General features: G+C 32.3%; 2 long non-coding RNA genes across 2 annotated transcripts in view; one reads left to right on the forward strand and one right to left on the reverse strand.

Annotated features, from left to right (window-relative positions):
• LOC146995383 (uncharacterized) overlaps positions 1-21,985 on the forward strand; it is a 199,727-nt gene that overhangs the window by 97,046 nt on the left and 80,696 nt on the right. The gene's annotated exons all lie outside the window — the stretch shown is intronic.
• Positions 9,479-20,793, reverse strand: LOC118179954 (uncharacterized). Its single transcript, XR_004756551.2, has 3 exons — positions 20,657-20,793; positions 15,262-15,333; positions 9,479-9,757 (listed from the first exon to the last, which is right to left on the reverse strand). It is a non-coding gene; the product is annotated as an uncharacterized LOC118179954 (long non-coding RNA).

The raw sequence follows: 21,985 nt of genomic DNA on the forward strand, positions 1-21,985 counted from the left end.
ATGATTTGAAAGCGAGCAATGGCAACACAATGTAGGAAATAAAAGATTTTTATCTCCAGCAAGCTAGATTGTCTATCGGAAATTCTAAAGATATACTGTTTTTAAATATTTTTAGCTCAAATGGGCATTAGCCGAAATGCTCTCGAAATGAGTATGTCTGTGTAAATGAAAAAACGCCTCTCTGGGCGTAATATAAAATCTGAAAGCTTTCAGATTTTATTTTTTTACTTATTTATTTATATCTTTTTACGTTTTATATTTTAGTGTCATTAAATATTTTCTTTTAATGAGTTTACTACTTTTGTTGCATGAATCCTGCAGTTATGATTATTGTTTCATCGGTTTTAAAACCATCGACATAAGGTCCCAGGGTGGACTTAGGTCACAGGAGCCTCTGTAGAATACATGTATGCATTGTATACATATATATATGCAAACAAGCAGAGATGAAGTTTGTCAGGTGTGGTACTTTCATACATAAGTAATCAAAAAGGAATTCTTTATTATTATTATTCCAGCTACAAAATCATGATGGACATTTTAGGAAAAACTTTATACTAATAAAACTTCTTTTAACAGTTTTTTTTTTTTTTTTTTTTTTTTTTTGTTTTTGTTTTGTTTTTAAAATTTGTTGAAATTTTAATTAAAAGTATTATCAATGCAAATGAGCTATAAGTTTCATAATTTTGAATTTTGGAATATTTGATACAAATTTCCAAACATGCAATAAGTCGTACTTTAAAAAAATTAACTACTCACTTTTCACGTAAACATTAACCTCACGAAAATGTGACGGGGAAAATAAAATTGCTTTAACTTTTTTCGTTACTAAGAACTATTTTAACAACAAAAAAACAAAAAAAAAAAAAAATCAGAGTTATCGAAATGTTTAAGATATTTAGCATATAATTGTGTGCTTAAAATACAATATTACAGGATTAACATAAGTACGTAATAGAACTTCCTGACAATAAACGTATTGGCAATAATTTAATATGAATGCTGTTAGATTAAAATAAAAATTAGAAAAAAATTCTGTAACTAATGTTTTTAATAGCTAAAATTAAGCATTAATTTAATAACATTTTAACTACAAAGATTTCTTTTCTTACTCCTCATTTCTTTTCTTCAGTTTTTTAAAAATACTGCGGATTTTGATTATTAATTGAAATAACATAAAATTTCTTAATTAAAAAATTGTACAAGGTTAGAGGCTCTAGAGCTCAATTAATATTCTAATAAGAAAAAGCATAATAGCAGCTATATTAAGAACAAAAATTCTTGAAAACGTGAGAATAAAGAATTTTTATTTTTAATAATCAAATTTATCTTTCCTGCTGTTTTTATTAGACTTCTGATTATTTTTTTCGCCAAATCATTACTTTTTGAGTAACTAAGAGCCACCATGTAATCTTAAAAGGAAAGCTTTGATTAATATTCTTCATGCGTGAAAAGTAATTATTAATTGTCTTCATACATTTTTACAGTCTATGTCATAGTTTAGATATATTCAATAAATGAATTTAAACTTTTAGATCAAATTTAAGCTTTGCAGGAGTTATGTTTCTTTTCAGCTTTTATTTGGATTTTTGCAAGTTGCTGCTATGATTTTTGAACTATAGGAGATTATGGCTAATAATTTTTTTATATGATGCTCTTTTATACATTTTTAATAACGGTAAAGCTGGAATTTATTTTCCTCACCTGAAGAATCTTAGATAGACTGGCTGGTTAGTTCGTATTTTCGTTAACAATATTTTAGTTTATTGTTTTGAATGTCATGTAAGAATGTATCAGGTTTTTTTTTTCATTTTTAATGCAATATTCGTGTGATGATATGAAATATTTTATAGATAATGATTAAAAGTAAATGACATTTCAATGATAATGGAAGTATAATGCGTAACAAAATAAATGTTGAATGAAATTTCGTAAGGTACGTTCGTGTAGTGGCTAAATAATTAAAAATCCCTCGTAATGTCAAAATAACGGTCTAATTTAGAGGTCTAAATTTAAATCTGGTATTTAGGCCTATGAGGTAATGTAAAAGAACTAAAATATGAAGATTTTTAGATACGGAAATACTTGTATTATGTTTCTGCTGCCCAGCGCAAGAAGGCTTAGCTAACCAATGAACTACTGACCCCTTTTTATGCGTCAATGGGTAAGCTTTGAAGACAGTGTCAAGATTCTCAGGAACAAATTCACATTGAAAGAATCCATATTTATTTTAGATCTTGCCTGAAAAGATGTAAAGAATATTACTTTATGTCACTTGTTGGTATAAATTGTAGTCTACGAACATGCTTGGGAATGTGGCCAAGATTCTCTTGGGTTTAAAACAACATATCCGAATTCTGTGTCCGATATTTTGGATTTAGTTATAGGTTCGGGGAAGATTAGTTGTGCAGGCTGGGGTGGATGTAGACAATTTCGTTCCCATCATACTCTCTTAAGATGACAGCGAAATAATCGGACGTGCACTGAGAAAGATGATAAGGAGGGCAAGAAGGAGAAAATGAAGACGACACACAGAATAAAAGAGTTCAGTGGAAGAAAGCTGATGAAGAATTTTATATTTTCATAATGCGTGCCAAGAAATGCACACTTACGCAAAAAAATAGGATAGTTCTTTAGCTCTCGTTCTACTCCGCTGATCGACAAATTTTAACTTGCATTTTTCATTTCTTAAAAGCGCGACTTGAGATGCCTATTAGCTTTATGTATATATAGCATTGTTCTAACATAGGTATTTTCACACAAAAGCGAACTTTTCTGAAATGACATACCGATTTCTTTTTACATAATTCGATTCTATGACTCAAATTATACTCAAAACTTAAATTTTAAAATTTTTATGAGAAACTTGCCGAGAAGTTTAAAAGTCTTGGTGTACTTTTTTCCGTTTGCGTCAAGAATAATTCACTTAATGAAATTCTTAATTTACAGCAATCTATTTTGTGCACGAGAAGCAAAAAGGTTCATCGTTCATTCTTTCAAATAATTTTAACAAAGTGCGTAAAGCGCATTTGGATTTGTTATTGCTTATAACAAATATGCCAAATTTCAAAACGCGCTAATATATAAATTCACTTGTGGTCTTTGAGAATTTTGAATAAAAATCTAATTTCTGCAGGTATGCTTAGGAATATATCTACTTTAAGATGATGGTAAACATTTTAGAGGTTATAATTCAAAAATGTTTTTAAAAAATTTATAAAAATCACTAAATACAAATCAGAAAAGAGTTGCGAATTTTATTTAAATTGAACCTAAATTTTGAATTGTGAAAGAAGGAATCAAATAAGTTCAATAAAAAAAGAGATATTAATAAATGTATACCAGATTCAATTAACACTAAATAGCCAAAATTTTCAAAACTAATTTTTTAAAACTTCTTTTGGCGATTATTACAAAACTTGGCACTTTGGCATAATTTGAGTCGTAGAATCGAAATAAGGGAAAAATTAGGCATTCATTTCAGAAAAAGTCCGATTTCGTTTCAGAACACCTATGTTAGAACAATGCTATTTATAAATCTAATATACATCCTAAGCAGCGCTTTCAAGGCATTAAAAATGCAAGTTAAATTTCGTCAATCGACCCAGTGGACCGGAAAATATAGAACTTTCTCTTTTTTTATTTGTTATTTATTATTTTTTTATGCAAGGTATACATCTATATCAGTGCATGATATTACGGAGCTTCATTGTACACACCATGAGTCTTTAGACCTCCAGCGTAAGCAGGCAGGCATTCATAATTCTACATCAACACGCTAAATAATTCGTAACTTTTATGTGACCATCGTGTCAATGGCATGTGCGGTTAATTTTAAAAATTGCTTGATTTTATTTTTCCAGAATATAACTTGTAAGTTTTTAATTTTAAGTAATCCGCATGATTTTCAGTATTATTACTTTCATATACTAAGTCTAGAACGTATTGCAAATGCGAAAAATTTCGGGTGTATTATTTTATAGGAAATGTCAATTTTAACCTTACCGGAATTCATTTTGACGACATTTTCGTGCGACATCTGCACGTATGGACAAATAATGGACTTTTTTTTTTCTAAAACGGAATGTAAAATGGATATAAAATAGATTTGAAAGGGACCTTTTCGTGACGTCTGTATGTATGTACATATGTATGAATGTATCTCATAAAACATAGAAACGATTAACCATAAAATGTTGAAAATTTGCATATGGGTCTGCTATAACATCTGGTTGTGCATTTATTTTTTTATTGAAATTGGCAAAACTAAACATATATGTATATATATTGTTACGAAATGTACAGGCGCGGTGAGATAGTTTCCCCGCAAAGCGGTTTTAGGGTTGCCATAAAATGGCAAGGGAAGGCCGGGTTGCCATATTTGGCTAGAAATCGCCCGTTTGGCGAAAAAAATTGGCGATGTACTATGGACGGATGGAGAACCTTCTGGAACGAATTCTTACCGGTTTAGCCCAGAATGTTCTCGAACCCAAGCCGAAAGCTATATAAACCCTGCTGGTCCGCAGTCAGTGTGTATGTGTCTCGTCTAGCGAGTCAGTCCCTGAGGAGTGGATCGAGTTGACAGCCGGGCAGCGAGTGCCGAGTGGGTAGTCGAGTGCACCGCAAGAGTCTCGTAGTATATCGCGGTTAGTGCATCGTCGAGAGAGCGTGTTGAGCTCCGGGAACGACTGAACCGAAGAGTCGGGAGCTGTGCTGTGTGTCGTCGAGTGCATCACGAGTTGTAGCGTGGAGAGTCTAGAGAGTACGTGGAGTTCCGAAAACGACCAAACAGAGTAGGGAGCTGTACTCTAGTGCTTTGCCGTGAAGCTGTCTCCACCGTGATAGCCTGATAACCTGGAGGTTGTGTCGCTGATCGTGTCAGCGTGTTTATAGTAGTTCATCGACGACTGTAAAAGCGTATTCTGGAGCTATCTTGGGAACACTGACCAATAAAGTGTGTCTCAATACTGCATCAAGTAGTGTCGTCATTATTCCCTCCAAATCCTCACGAACCCCGTACGAACTGGTGTCAGAAGAATAAAAAACGTAACAATATATATTTATGTGTGTGTAGCGAGAATTTTGATGCCGTCGAATGCTGAAATGCCGATTCACTATGAGTAAGAAGTTTTAAGTCAAGGTATATTAATTCAACTTTAATTTCAACAAATATATTGCGGCCACAATCAAGCTGGCACATTAATTGTGCAATTGTGCCTATTCCAAGATGTTTACATTTTTGATAACTCTGCAGCAAGAAGGAAGCAGCAGAAAGACAGCAGTGCAGCTAGGCCAAAGCACTGATGCAAGTAAGTTATGTTAAGGGTGAAATCTTAATTCAGAATTAGTTTTGGTTCTCATTGCATTTTGATTGGATAGTTAATACTTCTGTAAAATTATTATTTGCTGCTTGACTTTTAGTTCCATTTACATCAACAGAACTATGTAAGTCATATGACATAGATTTTTCTCGAAATGACGCAGTGTAAATAGAGTTTACAATTTTTAGAATACGGAAGGGAATTAATTTTCGCTGCTAATTTAATCTTTTATATATTCTTTATTTTCTTACATATTTATATATGTATACCACTACCTTATCCGGCCTATCTCCTTACCCATGCTTTATTTTTCGCAATCGTTGGTCTTAGACATATACTACCAGTTACAGAGGTGTTTTAAATGATGAAATGATTCATTCTTTGGTACTTTCAAATTAAAAAAAAAAATTAATATCGAAATCTGACTTTTAATGTGGTTCTCTCGGTTTATATCCTTATATTTGACAAAATTTTATACTCTCTGTAAAAAATAAAACTATAAAAAGTTTGTCTCCCATATCACAAAAATTGATCGGCATATTTAATTTAAAAATTTGCAATTTTTGATGTCATTTTCATCTTTCCGTGAGGGATCCATTAAGTTAGAATAATTCGAAGGAAAAAATTTAAATAAAGTGCAGCAAAATAATGTGTATAATTTAACAGTCTGTACAAGGAAGTCGTGTTGTGTCCACCTCAGATTTTTTATTTAATAGCAGTCAATAGGTCTGTACATACTACCAAAGGACTGTACATGTTGTAACGAAAAATATGAACAGGTAAGTTTTAGAAATGTATATTCAGTTATCTACAATCAGTAAGTTCCTGTTGTTGCCAATTAGTAGAGATTCTTCTGCAGCTCAAGCTTTCAACTACCCTTTATCACGCAGCAATTGATATAGAAGTGAATAATTTTTTGAGCCGATCATTTGGCAAGAATATCACATAATTTATAATTACTTGTGAGAATGTATATCAAGTGGAAATACTGTAAGGTTTTAATTTAAGTATCCAGTTTTATTTTTCACTTTCGGCCATCATGCAGTATGAGAACTGTCGCTTTTAGTTGCCTATGCATTTTTTAAATTTGGGAAAAGGCTTAAATTGATTATTGTTTTAATCATTTCTTTTCTTCTGCCATTTTATCGCATGTTCGAATTTAAAAATAGCGTGTTAAAGGCGCCATCTATAAAATAACCGACTAACTAGAAACAGATCGCATACTTTATGGTTATCTGGTTATACCAGATTTTTGAAAATTGATGAAAGGAAAGAGATATTTAATAATATAGTAGATATGAACCGAATTACTGCTGGTCACGGATGATTCCCAGCATATTTTAAACGATTTGGTCTTCAAGAAAATTAAAACTGTTAGTTTTGTAAAGCAAAAGATAATAACTGCCGCTTTTTGAATCTTGTAGTTTTACTAGAGACATAGTTGAAAGACACCAGTTTGATATAAAGGGGGATTTTGAAAATTATGAAAAAATTAAACAAGTAGCTGAAGAAATTAAGATGAGAATTAATCAGAATAGAGAAGCATTAGGGATTTTGATTTGATTGTATAATTTAATGGAACATGGCTGACTCGCTGTTTTCCGTTATTGTTTGACGGGTTGGCCCCTGCTATGGCCTGATGGCTGAATTTGTTTCGGGTTGGAGGTCCGAGGGTTTCACCCCTTGCAACAACAACAACTGCATGATTATTCACCTTCCTTTGCTCCTCATTTTTAATAAACTCTGTGCGAATTTAACGCGCATTTAAGAATGTAAAAAGGATATCAAAAGAAAAAATCTGATGTGAAAACTACAAAACTTCTTTGTATGGCTATTAAATTATACACATTTTTGCTGCATTTCATTTAAACTTATTTCCACAAATTTCATTATAGATACATTTCTCATTGATTAATTCAGTTTTCACTTCATGGCAAAGCAAAAATACATAAAAACTCAAAACACCTTCATTAAAAATTGTAAAATACAGAAAAACATAATACCAAATAGAGTTAAAAAAATTAAAAAAAAATAAAAAAATCTGAAAGGTTTCAGATTTTAAATTACGTCCAAAGGGGCGTTTTTTAAAAGTTTTGTGTTTACTTTTTTTATTAAATATTATATTCTACTTGCACAAACCATAAAATTCATAAAATTCAGTTCAACAACAATATCACAAAAGAATTTTAAAATGAGCATATTTTTAGAATTTTCGATACGCAGTCTCAGGCGCTGGAGATATAAAATGTTTTATCTGTACAACGTTGCCATTCCTCGCTTTGAAATCCTTGAGTTTATTAATCAAAAATTCATAAAAGATTTACAAAATATGAAATCGATAATAAAACAAATTCCAAATTTCAAATTTGGGCTCCCACATGCCCATATTCGCAGTAGGATTACGTCATTCAAAATTCGATGGCTCTATGTACTGTTGTTTTATCACAATGCGAAAAATATACATACATTTATACAGATTTTTCATTATTTACTTTCTTCAAATATAATGCAGGACTCTAACATTTGGTGGCAACAGTTTGAAAAGTGGAACTGACATTTATAGTGAACCAACGCAAAATCGCGAAACGAAAACAATGGTCCTTCAGGAAAAAATCCCTTTGGACTAAAAATTAGAGTTTCTACGCAAAAACAAGGAATTCGGTCAGCGAGCAGAAAGAATATTTTTCGGTCCACAAAACTGAAAATTTACTTTTTATTCCATTCGCCAAAAAGACATGCAGAAACTGACTTAATTCACTATTCTTCTGAGTTCCAAAGGTAAACAAATGGCCATTCGTTAGGCTTAACTCGCCATTTAAACTTTAAAGTTATTGATAATTCTATAACTATTGCAGATTAAGAAAAGACATAAAAACCTTAATCGAAAGTCTTCTAGACACATAATTTAATCACTTTTAAAGCAAATATGTACAATTTACCAACATATAAGAATAAAAAAAACCAAGCTCACCGAAGCAGGTAACAGAGTGGGGATACATATGCAAAATTTAAACGTTCTACGGCAACTCGTTCTTGAGTTATGTAAGATACATATATAGGTACGTACGTCAATAAAAAATCACTTCTGAATCCATTTTAAATCCAATTTACAGTTCTTTTTGGCAAAAATAGTCCTTTATGCTGTTCGTATGTACAGATGTCATGCAGAAATATCATTTAAAAGCCTTCGAGAATGGTTGAAATGAATATTTTTGTTGAAATATGATACCCGAAATATTTCCTTATTACAATACTTCCTTTACTTCGCACAAAGAAATAAAAAATAAATAAATAAAGATACAGCAGCTAGTCGCAAATTTCGTCCGCTGAATTGAATTTCTTAAGAATAACTATTGCGTTTTAATGAATTTAATCATTAACTAAACCAACTAGATATACGAAGTATATTAATGCCTCAAATTAAGAAGTAAGCTTAAACGTTACTGATTACAAACGTTGATGGCAAAATTTAGTTAGTAATAAATCTGATAATAGTGTTGCATATATTTAGAATAGTGTTGCATATATTTAACATAGTTTTTGGCATTAACAGTGAATTTTCTCTTCGATGCTACAAGCTGTAGTGTATCCTACAAAATTATTCTTTTATATTCACAAATCATTAATTTCACATGTTTTAGTCACGTATCTGCCTGTCTAGCCGCTAGATCTTCGGCAGTCGCATATTACCTTAACTGTGAAAAGTGAGTTAAATACAGTTATGTTAAAACTAGGACCCTTCAAGATGCATCTGTACGTTTCACAAACATATCTAGTTGTTTTGGTTTCTCTTCCAGTAAGTTTGATTTAAAAACGGCTTTGTTGAAATGTAAAAGTACATCAATGTATATAAATATCTTATAATGAAAGCACATTCTCATGAATATCTTCATAATGTAGCTTATTACATTATGAATAATAATGTAATAATTATTCATAATGTAATAAGATATTATGGTCAGAAAATATTTTTACAATAGTAAAAAATATTTTCTGACCATAATATCTTAAAGTATTGAAACTAACAAGCAGAATTCGACACTATTAGTGCTTGTAATGAAAATCATAATAATTAGTTTTCTCTTATTTTGAAGCTTCATAGAAATTTAATAAGGATGACATTAAAACATTAATAGCCGAAGACAGATGCTTGACGATTACATCAGAATTTCTTTAATTACACCATTTCTAAAAACTTCTTCCTCATTAAAATGCACAAGATGGTTATCCTGCAGCAGCTAGAAACGCAGATGCTGATAACACGAGGCTGAGTGGAGCTGTTTCCTCCCTGCTGTGGCACTTTCTTTATGTTTTCTTCGGTGACCAAGGCCAGACCGATAACAGGAGAATTGATACGGACGTGATGCCGATACCACGAGCATAGCGTGAAGGGTTGCCACTGTACCTATGCCACTCAAACAGGTGCGCCAGTGATGCTGTAAAATGAAGAAACCCTCAGACAACGACCAAAATGGCGGGAAAGGAGTAGATGTAATGTTATACATAGAATTTCTAGCATATAAGATATACGAGAAGTTCAAATTTCAACAAATTTCCCATTGGTTAAGTTTGAGGTTACTGGGTTCTTTTCTTTTATTTCCCGGCTTCTATGCACACATGGATATGACAGTAGATTTCTTTTTTACTGTAGTTTTGGAGAGGCAAGTCTAAATGTTATTTTATTTGAAAGTTCATAAGTGCTCTTATAATAAATTAATACGAAATAAAAGCAGTGGTAGCAGACAATTAAGATTAACTGCTTTTGAATAGTTTATCTCTGAAAATGTTTTTAATGAGATTAGTTTAGCGTTTTTAGTTTGCCATAATGGGAATATTTTTCATTTTTCAAGTTTGCTCATTTTGTACAGTTTTAAACAGTAAGATCAGCAATAATACGCTTGTAAACTCTTTATTAAACAAATAGCTTCCCAATGCTTTTCCAATACCAATTAATTTTATCTTGTTTTAACTATTTATTTAGTTAATAGTTCAGAAAGGAAACTAATCGCAAAAATTATGAGTATTGAGTTTCTGTCTTTAATAATGTTTTTTGTAATATAGGATATTACATTATATTATTGTTGCATTATATTACAGATCACTACCATGTTATTTAGCTTTAATATGATTTGGTAAGAGTTTCACAAAACCTTGAATTTATCTTTCACACTGCCTGCAAAACAACTAGCTTTTAGAATGCTTCCATGAAGCAGAATATAAAGCCTTTAATACATGCTTTCAATTATAACTGTATTGATTTAATAAAGCAAATTATTTAGAAGCAACAAATTCAATTCATTCTTGATAATATAAATCTTCATTTTATTTTCAGTGTTAGAAATAACTTTAAAAATGTCTTAAAATTTTTTTGGTATTACGTTACGTGACGTTACATTACACGGCTTTATGTTACGTAGCCATGTCATTCATCTTCCACCACAAACTGGCAAGTGTTACTACTACATGAAACTTAAGCACCTTAGCGGTATGGCAAGTCACTGGTTTCCAAAGTGCTAATCATACATATGACACGAGATCTTTAATTACCATTGCACTACTTTACAAATTGAATGACTTAAAAAAGCAGGAGTTTTTTAATAACTTAAATCCCTATTTCCTGTTTTAATATTATATCTAATTAGTCTAAAATATATTTAATTCCTAATATATCCAAATAATAGCTGTTATGAGCATTTTTAAATACTTGGCGTTAATTGGCAAAACTGTGTCTATATTGAAAACCTCATTAGATAAACCTTTTCCTTTTATTGTAATAGCATATATAAGGCCTATTTAATTTATTAAATAACAAGTGTATAATTATGAATATTTTATATATTATTATCATTATAATAAAAGATGTTTTTAACTCCATATACTGCGCTCATCGGTGGCAAATCCTTTTTTAATGAGTAAATTTTTTTCAAATTCAATAATTCAGTCTTTTTTATATGAAAATGCTTCTGCTTGAGGATTTAGCTCAGTGTTATTTAGACTTTTTTAAGGGGGAGGGGGTTTTGACGGATTATGTAGAGACGGAAAAACGGAAAATAACCTAAAAATATGTTTATTATACTAATTTGGACACAATATAAATATTCGAAACAAATGATTATAAAAACAGTTTTACACTAAACACTTACTATTTCAAACTAAACCTTTTTTTACCATACAATTTAGGAGGCTGATGTAAGCCCCAACTAAGATTGAAAAATATAGCAGTTTATGATAGTTAAATATTTTTTCCAATTAATAAATTGCATCTGTATGTAATCAAATTAATAAAAATTTGCTTGTAAATTTTACGGTTGTAATTTGTTCTCACGCATGAGACATACACGTTTATCATTCGAATGATATTTTTTTCAGCTTCGAATAACCTAAGGATTTATCGTTTGCCTTTCATTTATGTTAGGGACATTATACATATGGTAGACAAAAAGCAACTCTTCTGTCGATTAGAGGCACATTTCTAACAAGCATGTAAATTTTTAGCTTGAAAATGTCAAAGTACTGATTTTACTATTACTGAATCTACTTTGATACCTTTCCAAAGTTATTTGAATTGATCTAGTTGCACATTTAAGAAAACAGATTTGTTGTTGTATTTGAATTCATGTATCTGCTATCTGTATTAAACAAACGAATAATAAATTATATGCAACAATATATATTCATTATAGTATAAAAAAATACATATTCATTATTAAAAGGTCAAATTTAATACAAACTAACAGAGCAGCACAACCTTAATGATAAAGCTAATCAAGAATAATAAGTGAAAATAATGTAACATAAAGTTTTACGATTATATAAGATAATACATTTGCTTCGAAAAAACAAACGCAAGAGAAGTGAGTGAATTTTCAAATTTGCAAACTGTGTGCCGGATTGAAATAAAGCAACTGCCCCACTTCCTAGCACCAGCGTGTTTATATAATATATAATGTATATTATATAAATGGAATTTAATAGACACAATACTCCTGCGTGTGGATAATTGTTGCAAATCATCTTAAGCAAAATTAAGAATATATCGATTTTTAGAAACCCATGGTTAATATTTTGCTAACAAAGGTTTCAGCAAATATACTATAGTTGCGTATCTGCAATATCTATCAAGACCCAGAAAAATTGCATTGAATTTGAAACTGACTTTCTTAGGTACAGTTTACTATCACGTGTTAACGTGAAAAGAAACTTGCAGCATGGTCAATATTATTGGGCTCCTAAGCACTGAAAATATCAATATTTCGAATTGATCCGACAACTAGCATTTGTGTGACTGAATAATAAATAAACAGACAAACCAGGTCAACTTTTAAATATATCCACAGGAATGTTTAATATATATTTGTGTATGTCATGTTCTTATAAATTTCTTCCGTTGCTTTAGTCGAAATGGTACATTTCGCATTTAATTATCATAAAGAATTCCAGGGTTGTCCGTCTTGGGACGTCTTTGTCTGAAGACCTTTTCAAGGAAAAATCACATATCTCCTATGTAATGTAATATTCGCTGTAGACAGTGTATTTAGTTGTTCTGGCTCCAGGATTGGAACAGTTATTTTCAGTACACAATTTCGTACAAACTAAGTGAATTTCGAAGGATATCAGAATGATACTTCTCAAGGCAGCATTCGACATCTGACAGAACATACGCCTCCAAGAATGAAGGCTCAAGCCTAGTGCATAGTTTGACAAAAAAATCTGTTTTCTACCTCATTCTTATTCTAAAACATAACCCGCGAATTCATATTTTATTTATTACTTATGAATTATCTATTTCTTCACTTTCCTCAGGGAAAAAAATCTGATGTGGACATCGCATGACTTTTCATTTAAACTTATTTCCTTGAATTTCATTAGGGATACATTTCTCATACAATCAGTTAATATCTCACTCCCCATCAAAGCAAAAATACATAAAACTCTTAAAACATCTTCATTAAAAATTGTAAAACACAAAAAACTAAAACACCGAAGCAAAAACAAGCAATTCGATCAAATTGCAAAATGACAAAAGCATTTGATGCATCAAAAATTAAGCTTAAGTTACGGTCCTGCTGGCCAGAGCGACACCGAAGCTGATGCATCAACTGACTTAATTCACTACACTACTAAGAGTTTCAAATGTAAACAAATTATTCCACGGCAGGCTTCTCTGCACTTTTACATTGTTGACAATTCTACAACTGTTGCATGCAGGTTATTTAAAGGCATAAAAACCTAAGCCGGAACATAAGAACAACATAATTCAATCATTTTAAAACAAGAAAAGCACAATGTACCGACACATAAAGAATAAAAATAGAGAGCGCACCAAGGCGAGCAAGAAGGTGTATATATATATATACATATATATATATACGTTCGGTGGGGCCGATTGCAATAAAAAAGGGATGCGCACAACTAGATATTATAGCAGTCCCATACACAAAATTTCAACATTAAATGGCTAATCGTTTTTGAGTGAGATACATACAAACGTACAGACGTTACAAAAAATACTTTCTGAATCAATGTTAAAACCATTTTACAATACGTTTCGGAAAATACAGACCTTTATTCTGTCCGTAGGTACAGATGTCACGCAAAAAAATTTGTTCAGATGGATCCGAGAGCTGATAAAATGGATAGTTTCGTTGAAATATGATACCCGAAATTTTTCGCGATTACAATACTTCTTTTATTTCTTAGAAAGAAGTAAAAAGGAGCTCCATTAGTGGCAAAGAGATCAAGACTGATAGAATACAGATGATTCAATACGGGTTCGATACAGCGAAAGGACTCGCTTCACGATTGGTTACCGAGTTTTTCTGTATGTGTAACGTGAGCAGGTACCAGTTATCGTTAGAAAGTCCTCCTTGAAGCCATCCCTTTCTTTAGAGAAAGAACCTTCGTTAGCTTTACCGTTTTCAGTTAACCTAACCTAACTATTTCCTCCACTTTCATCAATCTATCTTTTAATGAAACAGACAGTTGATAATTCAGAATATTTATTATAATGAAAACTTTATTGTTACAACACAATTGTTCATTAAGAAACTGAGATCTGTTTTTGTTTTCATTCTTGATTCATTTAGATATTTTCAGAAAACACTATTATCCTAAAAACTTTTTTTGGTATATTTTCACTTGTATTTAATAGATATCATTTTTATACTCCATACGATTGGTCTAAATGTAATAAATTTTAACGTAAAATATAAAATTAAATTAAGCATTAAAATAAAATTTGACATAGAAGTGCTACATGACAAAAGCAGCTAATTACTATTACCTGAAGGTCCAGAGTAACAGCAAATGTGAAAGACAGTATATAAAGTGAATATCCATTCACTTAAGAAAAGTACCGATATGCGGAAGAGCATAATGTTCAAGTTCGTGTTTGAGAAAACTTTTCAAGATGACTTTTTCACTCATAAATATGTATGAGGTGTAATAAAAGCCTGAAATGCTTTTGAAGGTTAATAACTGTATTAAAAAAAGCTTATAATTAAATTTGTTCAAGTGTTTACTTTCTTCTTAGTCTGTTTACTTTCTTCTCTGAAAATTTTTCCAAAGCAGGTTTTAGCCAAAAAAAACAAAAAGTCAGCAAGTGGGAACCTGTAGCTTTCTTCCGCTCACAGACCTTCTCCTACTCATTTAAACGTCCACTTGAGTAGATGATAATAGGTTGCTCAGATTCATGGGCAATTACATTTGAGTAGATAACAAAGCTCGCTGAAGAGAACTTACAACTCCATCTGCTTTCTTTTCATCAAGTGTGAATGGCAATGAAAGTATCGATCTCATGTTAATGAAATTGAAGCAGTTCAATTGTTAAAAATATTGAAGGAATATATAATCGATGGTTATTAATCAAATGATGCTATTGTTTGTATATTTAGTAATTGCTATAAATAATGGAAGCCTAATGGAGGCATAAATTACTCACTCTGTTTTATTTTCTCTTCGTTAGTCACCGCAAAGGAAATGCTCAATTTGATATTACAATAAATTCTGAACTCTGAAAGAAAGGAAAGGTTATATTTTTAGGCTTGAGTTTGCTTTCTATTTTAGAATCACAAAAATAATTATAATTAGCTAAATGTAACTATAAGGGGAAATATTTGTGTTAGAAGCTCTATAAATACGGAAAAAACATAATTTATCTTCATTTTGATTTCAAAATGACCTACTAATGCTTTAAAATTTTCTGGTATTTGTTCCTTCTCTAAGTAATAATTTACTACTTCTTTAAATTTTTGGAAACAACTAAATCCATTGTGATCCATTAAAATATTTTTTCGAGTTGTGAAGACCTATGGACGGCTAGAGATTGTGCTTATGACCAATTACGTAAGCTAGTGATCATCATCGTACAGTTCCTATTCAGTTATAATGCATTTCACATTGTCGATGTAATTCGGCATTTGCGTAATCTAATATCCTGTTCCAGCGTTTATTACCTAAGGTGAAATTGTTTGTTTTAACCATTGAAAATTTGATTACATAATTTTTATATATTCTATTTTTTATAACAATGGAATCATTTCAGACTGTATTAATCATATAGATGCATAGGTTTCTCTTTGATGAATAAGTGAACAAATTGGTATAGGGCTTAGGGACTTAGATCTGAACTGCTTCTTGTTCTGTCAACGCGTATCGTAAATAGAAAGTTTTGAGAAAGATTATTTTAGCTAAGGATAATGGCTTGTCAGTATTTTGCATCTGACTACAAATAACCATATCTTCTCAGAAGAGGGAGATGGGGTTACTCAAACCGGAGCGGTCAATTTGCAAAAAAGATGTCGGCACATTTTTGCAAATTAGTCGTTGTTTGCCAAGGAACAAGAGTGTTCGAAATAAACCAACAAAGCTACATAGTACACTTAAAGTTCATGCTATATCACTAAAAATCCAACTTCATCATGATCAAGACGCTATGTGAAGGTGAACTTGCTGAACTTCATGAACAATCACCGATGTGGATAAAACTGCGACATCTTTACGACAGGGTCTCGTTAGGCATTAGGACATGAAAATTCCTTGTTTTGTACTGTGATGGATCTATGATAATTAATAAGACTATAATCTGATCCAACAGTTATGAATTTCTAATAAGCTGACGATGACATGGACCATGAATTTAGAACATTTACCATTAGTTTGTCCCCCCCCCGGTGGGGAGGTTGCTGTTCAATATTATTCTGTCAACAATGAGTTTATTGATTTTTGCTATCTGAGTCTCACAATTATGATATATACTTCATTCGTTCTTAAATCAACCATATCAGGTGATGAGGTAGCGCTAAAGTCACCCGAGTGTCGGGAAATTTCTCGAAATCCGCCCTGCCCAATCCGCACTGCGTCTGAGTCTTGCTGCATGTTCATAGACAATGACAACAATGATATCCAAAAAAAACTACTATAAAAGTATTATAATTAGCTTAACATAAAATTATGCTTCTGAACTGGCATCTAAATGTAAACGTTAATCTCTAGCTTCCTCATTCAGGGTACTTCTTTTCACTTCCGCATCCAATTCGCAAAGAACGGTTTTATTTCTTTGTGCAAAGAACAGTTTTTTTCAGTATGTTAAACATTTTAAATGTCAGCATTGATGTAAGTATATGTCATAATTTTTTTCAAATACCATCTAACATTTAGTATGAGCATATAATTTTCCATTTTTCTGGATACGCAAATTGAAGGTACTTTCTTCATGTACACATGTAGAATCATATAGAATTACCAATGCGTTAATGCTATGGATTCATCAGATATTATGGCATATTTGCTGTGAACATTTTATAAACGATTACTGAATCGATTATTTTCGATCATGATTACAAACGATAGAATTTTGTTATTAAATAATTTAGCAGTTCAAAACTAAACTTTCATTCCAAGATTAAAAATAAAATTTAAGAAGAATGCACAAAAAGAAAAGGTAAAAAAAGAACATTTGCCTCTCATATATTACTTTGCATACAAATTCATCATTTCCTCCTTCAAACAAGTATTTTTGAAAAAAAATTCAGCTGGTGCATTATCACAGTTCAAAGATTATATCTCCTGTCAAATGTAATTTTGACATAACATTTACTTCATGCATTAAACACGATAGAAAACAATATGCACAAATTTCGAAAATAAACAAAAACCTTTGCTATTCTCCATCTATCAAAGTCGATATGAGACTGCTAATAATAGACGAGTCATAAATTTCCAGTTTAAGAGAAAATATGTTCTCTGTAACTATTAAGGCTATAGAAAAGAAGTGCTATGTACGCATACGTGAGGGTGAAAGAATTCAAATTTTATCTTGGAAAATGGCTTACTAATATTAGTGCAAGCAAAATAGTTAAAACAGATCTCTCTTCCATATCTGCGATATTCTCAACGATTACCATAAATTTGAACAACACACCTTATGACATTTGATACCTTTGTATACTTTGGAATGTTAAAATACGGAAACTACACTGGTGTGCAAAACTTAAGCAACAGGTGTTCTTTTTTGCATAACTTCCCGAGAAATCATCTAAGAGACATGAAATTCAGAATTAAGAGACAGCATTTTGTATTTAAACAATGCCGAAAGCATAATTGAGCTTAAAAATGAATACAATGCATACAGTATGAAATCAAACAAAAATAGACTTTATTGAACTCATAGTATCGTTATACATGATTGTCTGTACAACAGGAAGAACAACAAGCAGATGTTTCTTACTATGGGATATGCCCTCCCCTTACTACAATGGTTGCTTCGAACGGTCTCTCCATACTCAGCACCAGATTGTCCAACAGATCTTGAGGTAAGAACGCCCATTCCTCAATCAGCATCTGTTTCAGTTGCTGGGTGTTCCCCGGAGTATGTAATCGTGCCACAAGGCATCTCCCCAAAGCATCCAACACATGTTCTACGGGATTTAAGTCAGGGCAGCGCGCTATCCAATCCATTCGAGTAATATCTTAACTTTTCAGTAGCTTCTGAACAGCAGGAATCTGGTGTGGCCGTGCATTGTGATCCATAAAAACGAAATCTGCTCTAATGGTACCTCGGAACAGACGCACATGGGGAAGAATCACCTCCTGACAATAGCGATCTCCGGTCACAGAACTTCTGCCGAAAAGGTGGAGCTCTGTCAGCCCGTTCAGCATAATGCCTCTCCAGACGAGATCTTCAGGACACCGTAACGGTCTCTTTCCGTGATGTTACTGAGATTAAACCGTATCCCGACCTCTCTCCAAATCAATTTCTGTTGAGAATCGCTTGTGGCACTAAAATGACTCTCATCCGTAAGGAGGATGCGACTCCAGCGCTTCTTGCACCACTGTAAACGGTGACGCCGATGGCCAAGTTTTAAAGGGATGCAGCGTTCAGGACGGCAGGCGAATAAGCAAACTTTGTGAAGGTGTCTGGACACAGTAAACCGCGACACTTGTCGCCCCGTTGCTGTACATAGTTGTTGAACTATGGAGTGTGGTGACTGATTTCAGGCTCTTTTCGCCTGCAGGACAATATATCGGTCGTCCACTGCAGTTGATTTCCTTGGGCGGCCACCACCAACCTATCTAACAGCCGTACCTATGGTTTGTAAGGCCAAGCGCGCGAAACGACACTTTTGTTGATTCCGAACTCTTCAGCTCTACTGGTAACACTCCGCCCCTACTCCAGATTTTCGATCATTCTTCCACGTGTGAAGTCATCCAGATCATTTCTTCTAGCCATTTATTTCACGAAAGAACTCCTTGTACTTGCAGCGAATGTCTTTAATTGCGTCTTCATCCTTCCTTTTATGGTAGTCTCGAGTTGAGCGCGCCGACCGTACGCGTTTTGCGTACGCTCACGTAGCCTGTGACGTTTTTTTTCTTGACATTTGCATACACATAACCTTTCTACTGAATTGCGTGTTCATTGTACTGAACGCAAGAACCCCTTTTCTACAATTTAATGGCTATCTGATTAAAATTTACATTGTTGCTTAAGTTTTGCACATCAGTGTATATAAACGCATATGCATACTAGCAAGTGCACGCACAACTTCACATAACTATAATTCACATAACATTATTAAACTGTAATTTCCCACCAAATCTTCTATGCATATATCAAGTATGTAAACCGAAAGAAATTCCATCCAAGTCAGCCTGAAAATCATCTAATCATCATATTTAAAAGCATGTAATTTGACAAAAGGATAAGACGATAATTTTCTTCATGTAACTTGTGGTTTCAAATGTGAGTTAGTGGATAAGGCCTCTGAACACTAGTAGTTCGAATCCCAGCAAACGTACTGATTACATGTGATTTTTTTATTAAGAAAATAAATACAAAACGCCTCAAGTTCCACGAAGTATTCCACGAGGCTTACGGATGTAAGTAATAACTCATAATACAAAGAGACAATACTCGTGAAAACATAATATCTAGGTCTGTAGACAGCAATGAAAGAAATATAAAATACAAATACTATTTTAATAAAAATACTAAAATATACCATGAATAACTAAACTATGTTAATATTCCTATAAAAGAAAATAAGAAACCTTAATAACACTACAATAATAATAAAAATGAAATAATACTTAAAAATAACATTGATGCAAAGGAAATATGATACATCAACAGTACAATACGTGTATATATAATGTAATTCTACATACACAACACGCAAAATAATACAATGACCGGTCAAGACCACGATTTATTAGATTATGACTAAGTATTATCAGGTTTAGCTACCTACGGAAGGTAACCCCCCCCCGTGGAGGACTAAGTGAAAATTGATGTTCGGGTTGTACGTGGGGGTAGGTCTATGCAAAAGCGTATGCAGCAAACATAGTCGCGCAGTTTCGGTTTCATGAAAATTTTAGGAGTCATTGTATATGACGTAAATAGGAGCCAGTTGTTCTTAAAATATTTTTCTCGAAGGCATTCCTCCTTTTAGGCAGAGGGCTTTCACATTCTTTTATACATACAATAATAATAGTAATAATTTTCCCTGCGAGTTGTTTTTTATTCTGTTTGTACTAAAGTTTAGGAGACTTTTGTAATCATTTCGCTACACCTAATTGTTTTACATCCAGTGGTGCAAAATAAACAACTCCGATTAGTTTTTACTTTTATGTTAACACAAAGCGAAATTATCTTCAAAGATTTCCTGCTTGAGGAATTTAAATTTTTCCCATAGTATTATAAGTCAGCAAATTTTGTGGAAAAAAATAAAGAATTAAATGGATTAACAGAAATAAAAGTATAAATAATAAACTGAAAGCCATATTCAGCTTTGCAGTTCCACTTATCATCATCATAGACTGATACAGATAAAACTTACACAGATGTGAATTCTCGAATGTGCTGTGCAGGGCCAAATTTCGCAGAAGCCAACACCCTCCAAAAACCAGTAATCCATCAGCTGTGCTTATTACGCAATAGTCATTTCTTTGTGATTGATTGGGCCGAGTAATTAAATATTCACGATCTGAGACACGAACTGAATAAATTTCGGATATGAAAAAATACCTCGCCATAGTCAAGATAATACGCCAATCATGGCAAACATCCAAGAAATACATTTCTTTTCCTTATAGGCCGCGTAAACTCGTGATTTTTCATTGGATTAATGCCCAAGCACGTCATTTCATCCCTCTCAACCAAGATATCTTTTCTTTATGGAGGGTTAATTTTTTTGACATTTTATCATATTTTTATCAAACTTTTTAGGTTTAGAGAAGTCTTTTATTATGTTTCAGAAACAAAACGTCTGTCTAGAGATGGGAAACCATGATTATCATCCACATGTGTTACCGCAGAAATCCATGTACCACTAATCTACAGAATGTAGGTACATTCGATATTGAAGTTCGAAAGAAAATTCTTTTCACTTTCAAAGACAGATGAGTATCACTTTCGTAATAACCTTTAGGGTGCTGTGTAAAAGTAAACCCTAATGTGGTATTTCCTAACACGAAATATCCATCATATAGAATTTGAATTAACTCTACAGCAATTGCTCTAACTCAAATTAATAATACAATAATTATCAGTCTTTTGCTTCAGAAGGGTTACATTTTCTGCTTAGTTGGTTTAAGCCTAATTTTTGTAGATTCATGATATAAAATTTTATTAATTTTGAATTTTCTCGTTTGTGCACCATTAAGCTACTTTTGACCTTAGGAATACATTTAATATAATACTGTACAAGTAAGAACGAATTAACTTGATCATTGTACCAAGTAATATTGTACCAAGGCGCATGTTCAATGTTAATGCTCGTATCAGCTGTTAGGTGACTGTGCTGAAGCTGGTTAGTGGACAGATGCGTTATCTGTTGGTTTATTGGACATGGACTGGTGCCTCTTTCATTTTTAGCCCTACCCCTAGCTCTACCTTCTGCATTCAGCCTCAACGTCTTTTACAAATTTAAAATGACTTGACAATTTGGATAGAAAGCCAGATGGTCAAAACTTCAAACTGTAGCAAATATAAAGGATGAGGGATCAATCTGAATTCAAGTTCCTATTAGAAACTAAAAGTTTTAATCATATTGTAGTTTAAGGCATTGTAATTGGTGAACCAATTGGTTTCTTAATCCCTCTCTCTCTCTCAGTCTCTCTCTGTATATATATATATATATATATATATATATATAATTTAAAACATA

This window comes from Stegodyphus dumicola, chromosome 9, assembly GCF_044657685.1.
Source record: "Stegodyphus dumicola isolate Sdum_Otavi_A_Nest chromosome 9, ASM4465768v1".
Lineage (NCBI taxonomy): Eukaryota > Metazoa > Arthropoda > Arachnida > Araneae > Eresidae > Stegodyphus > Stegodyphus dumicola.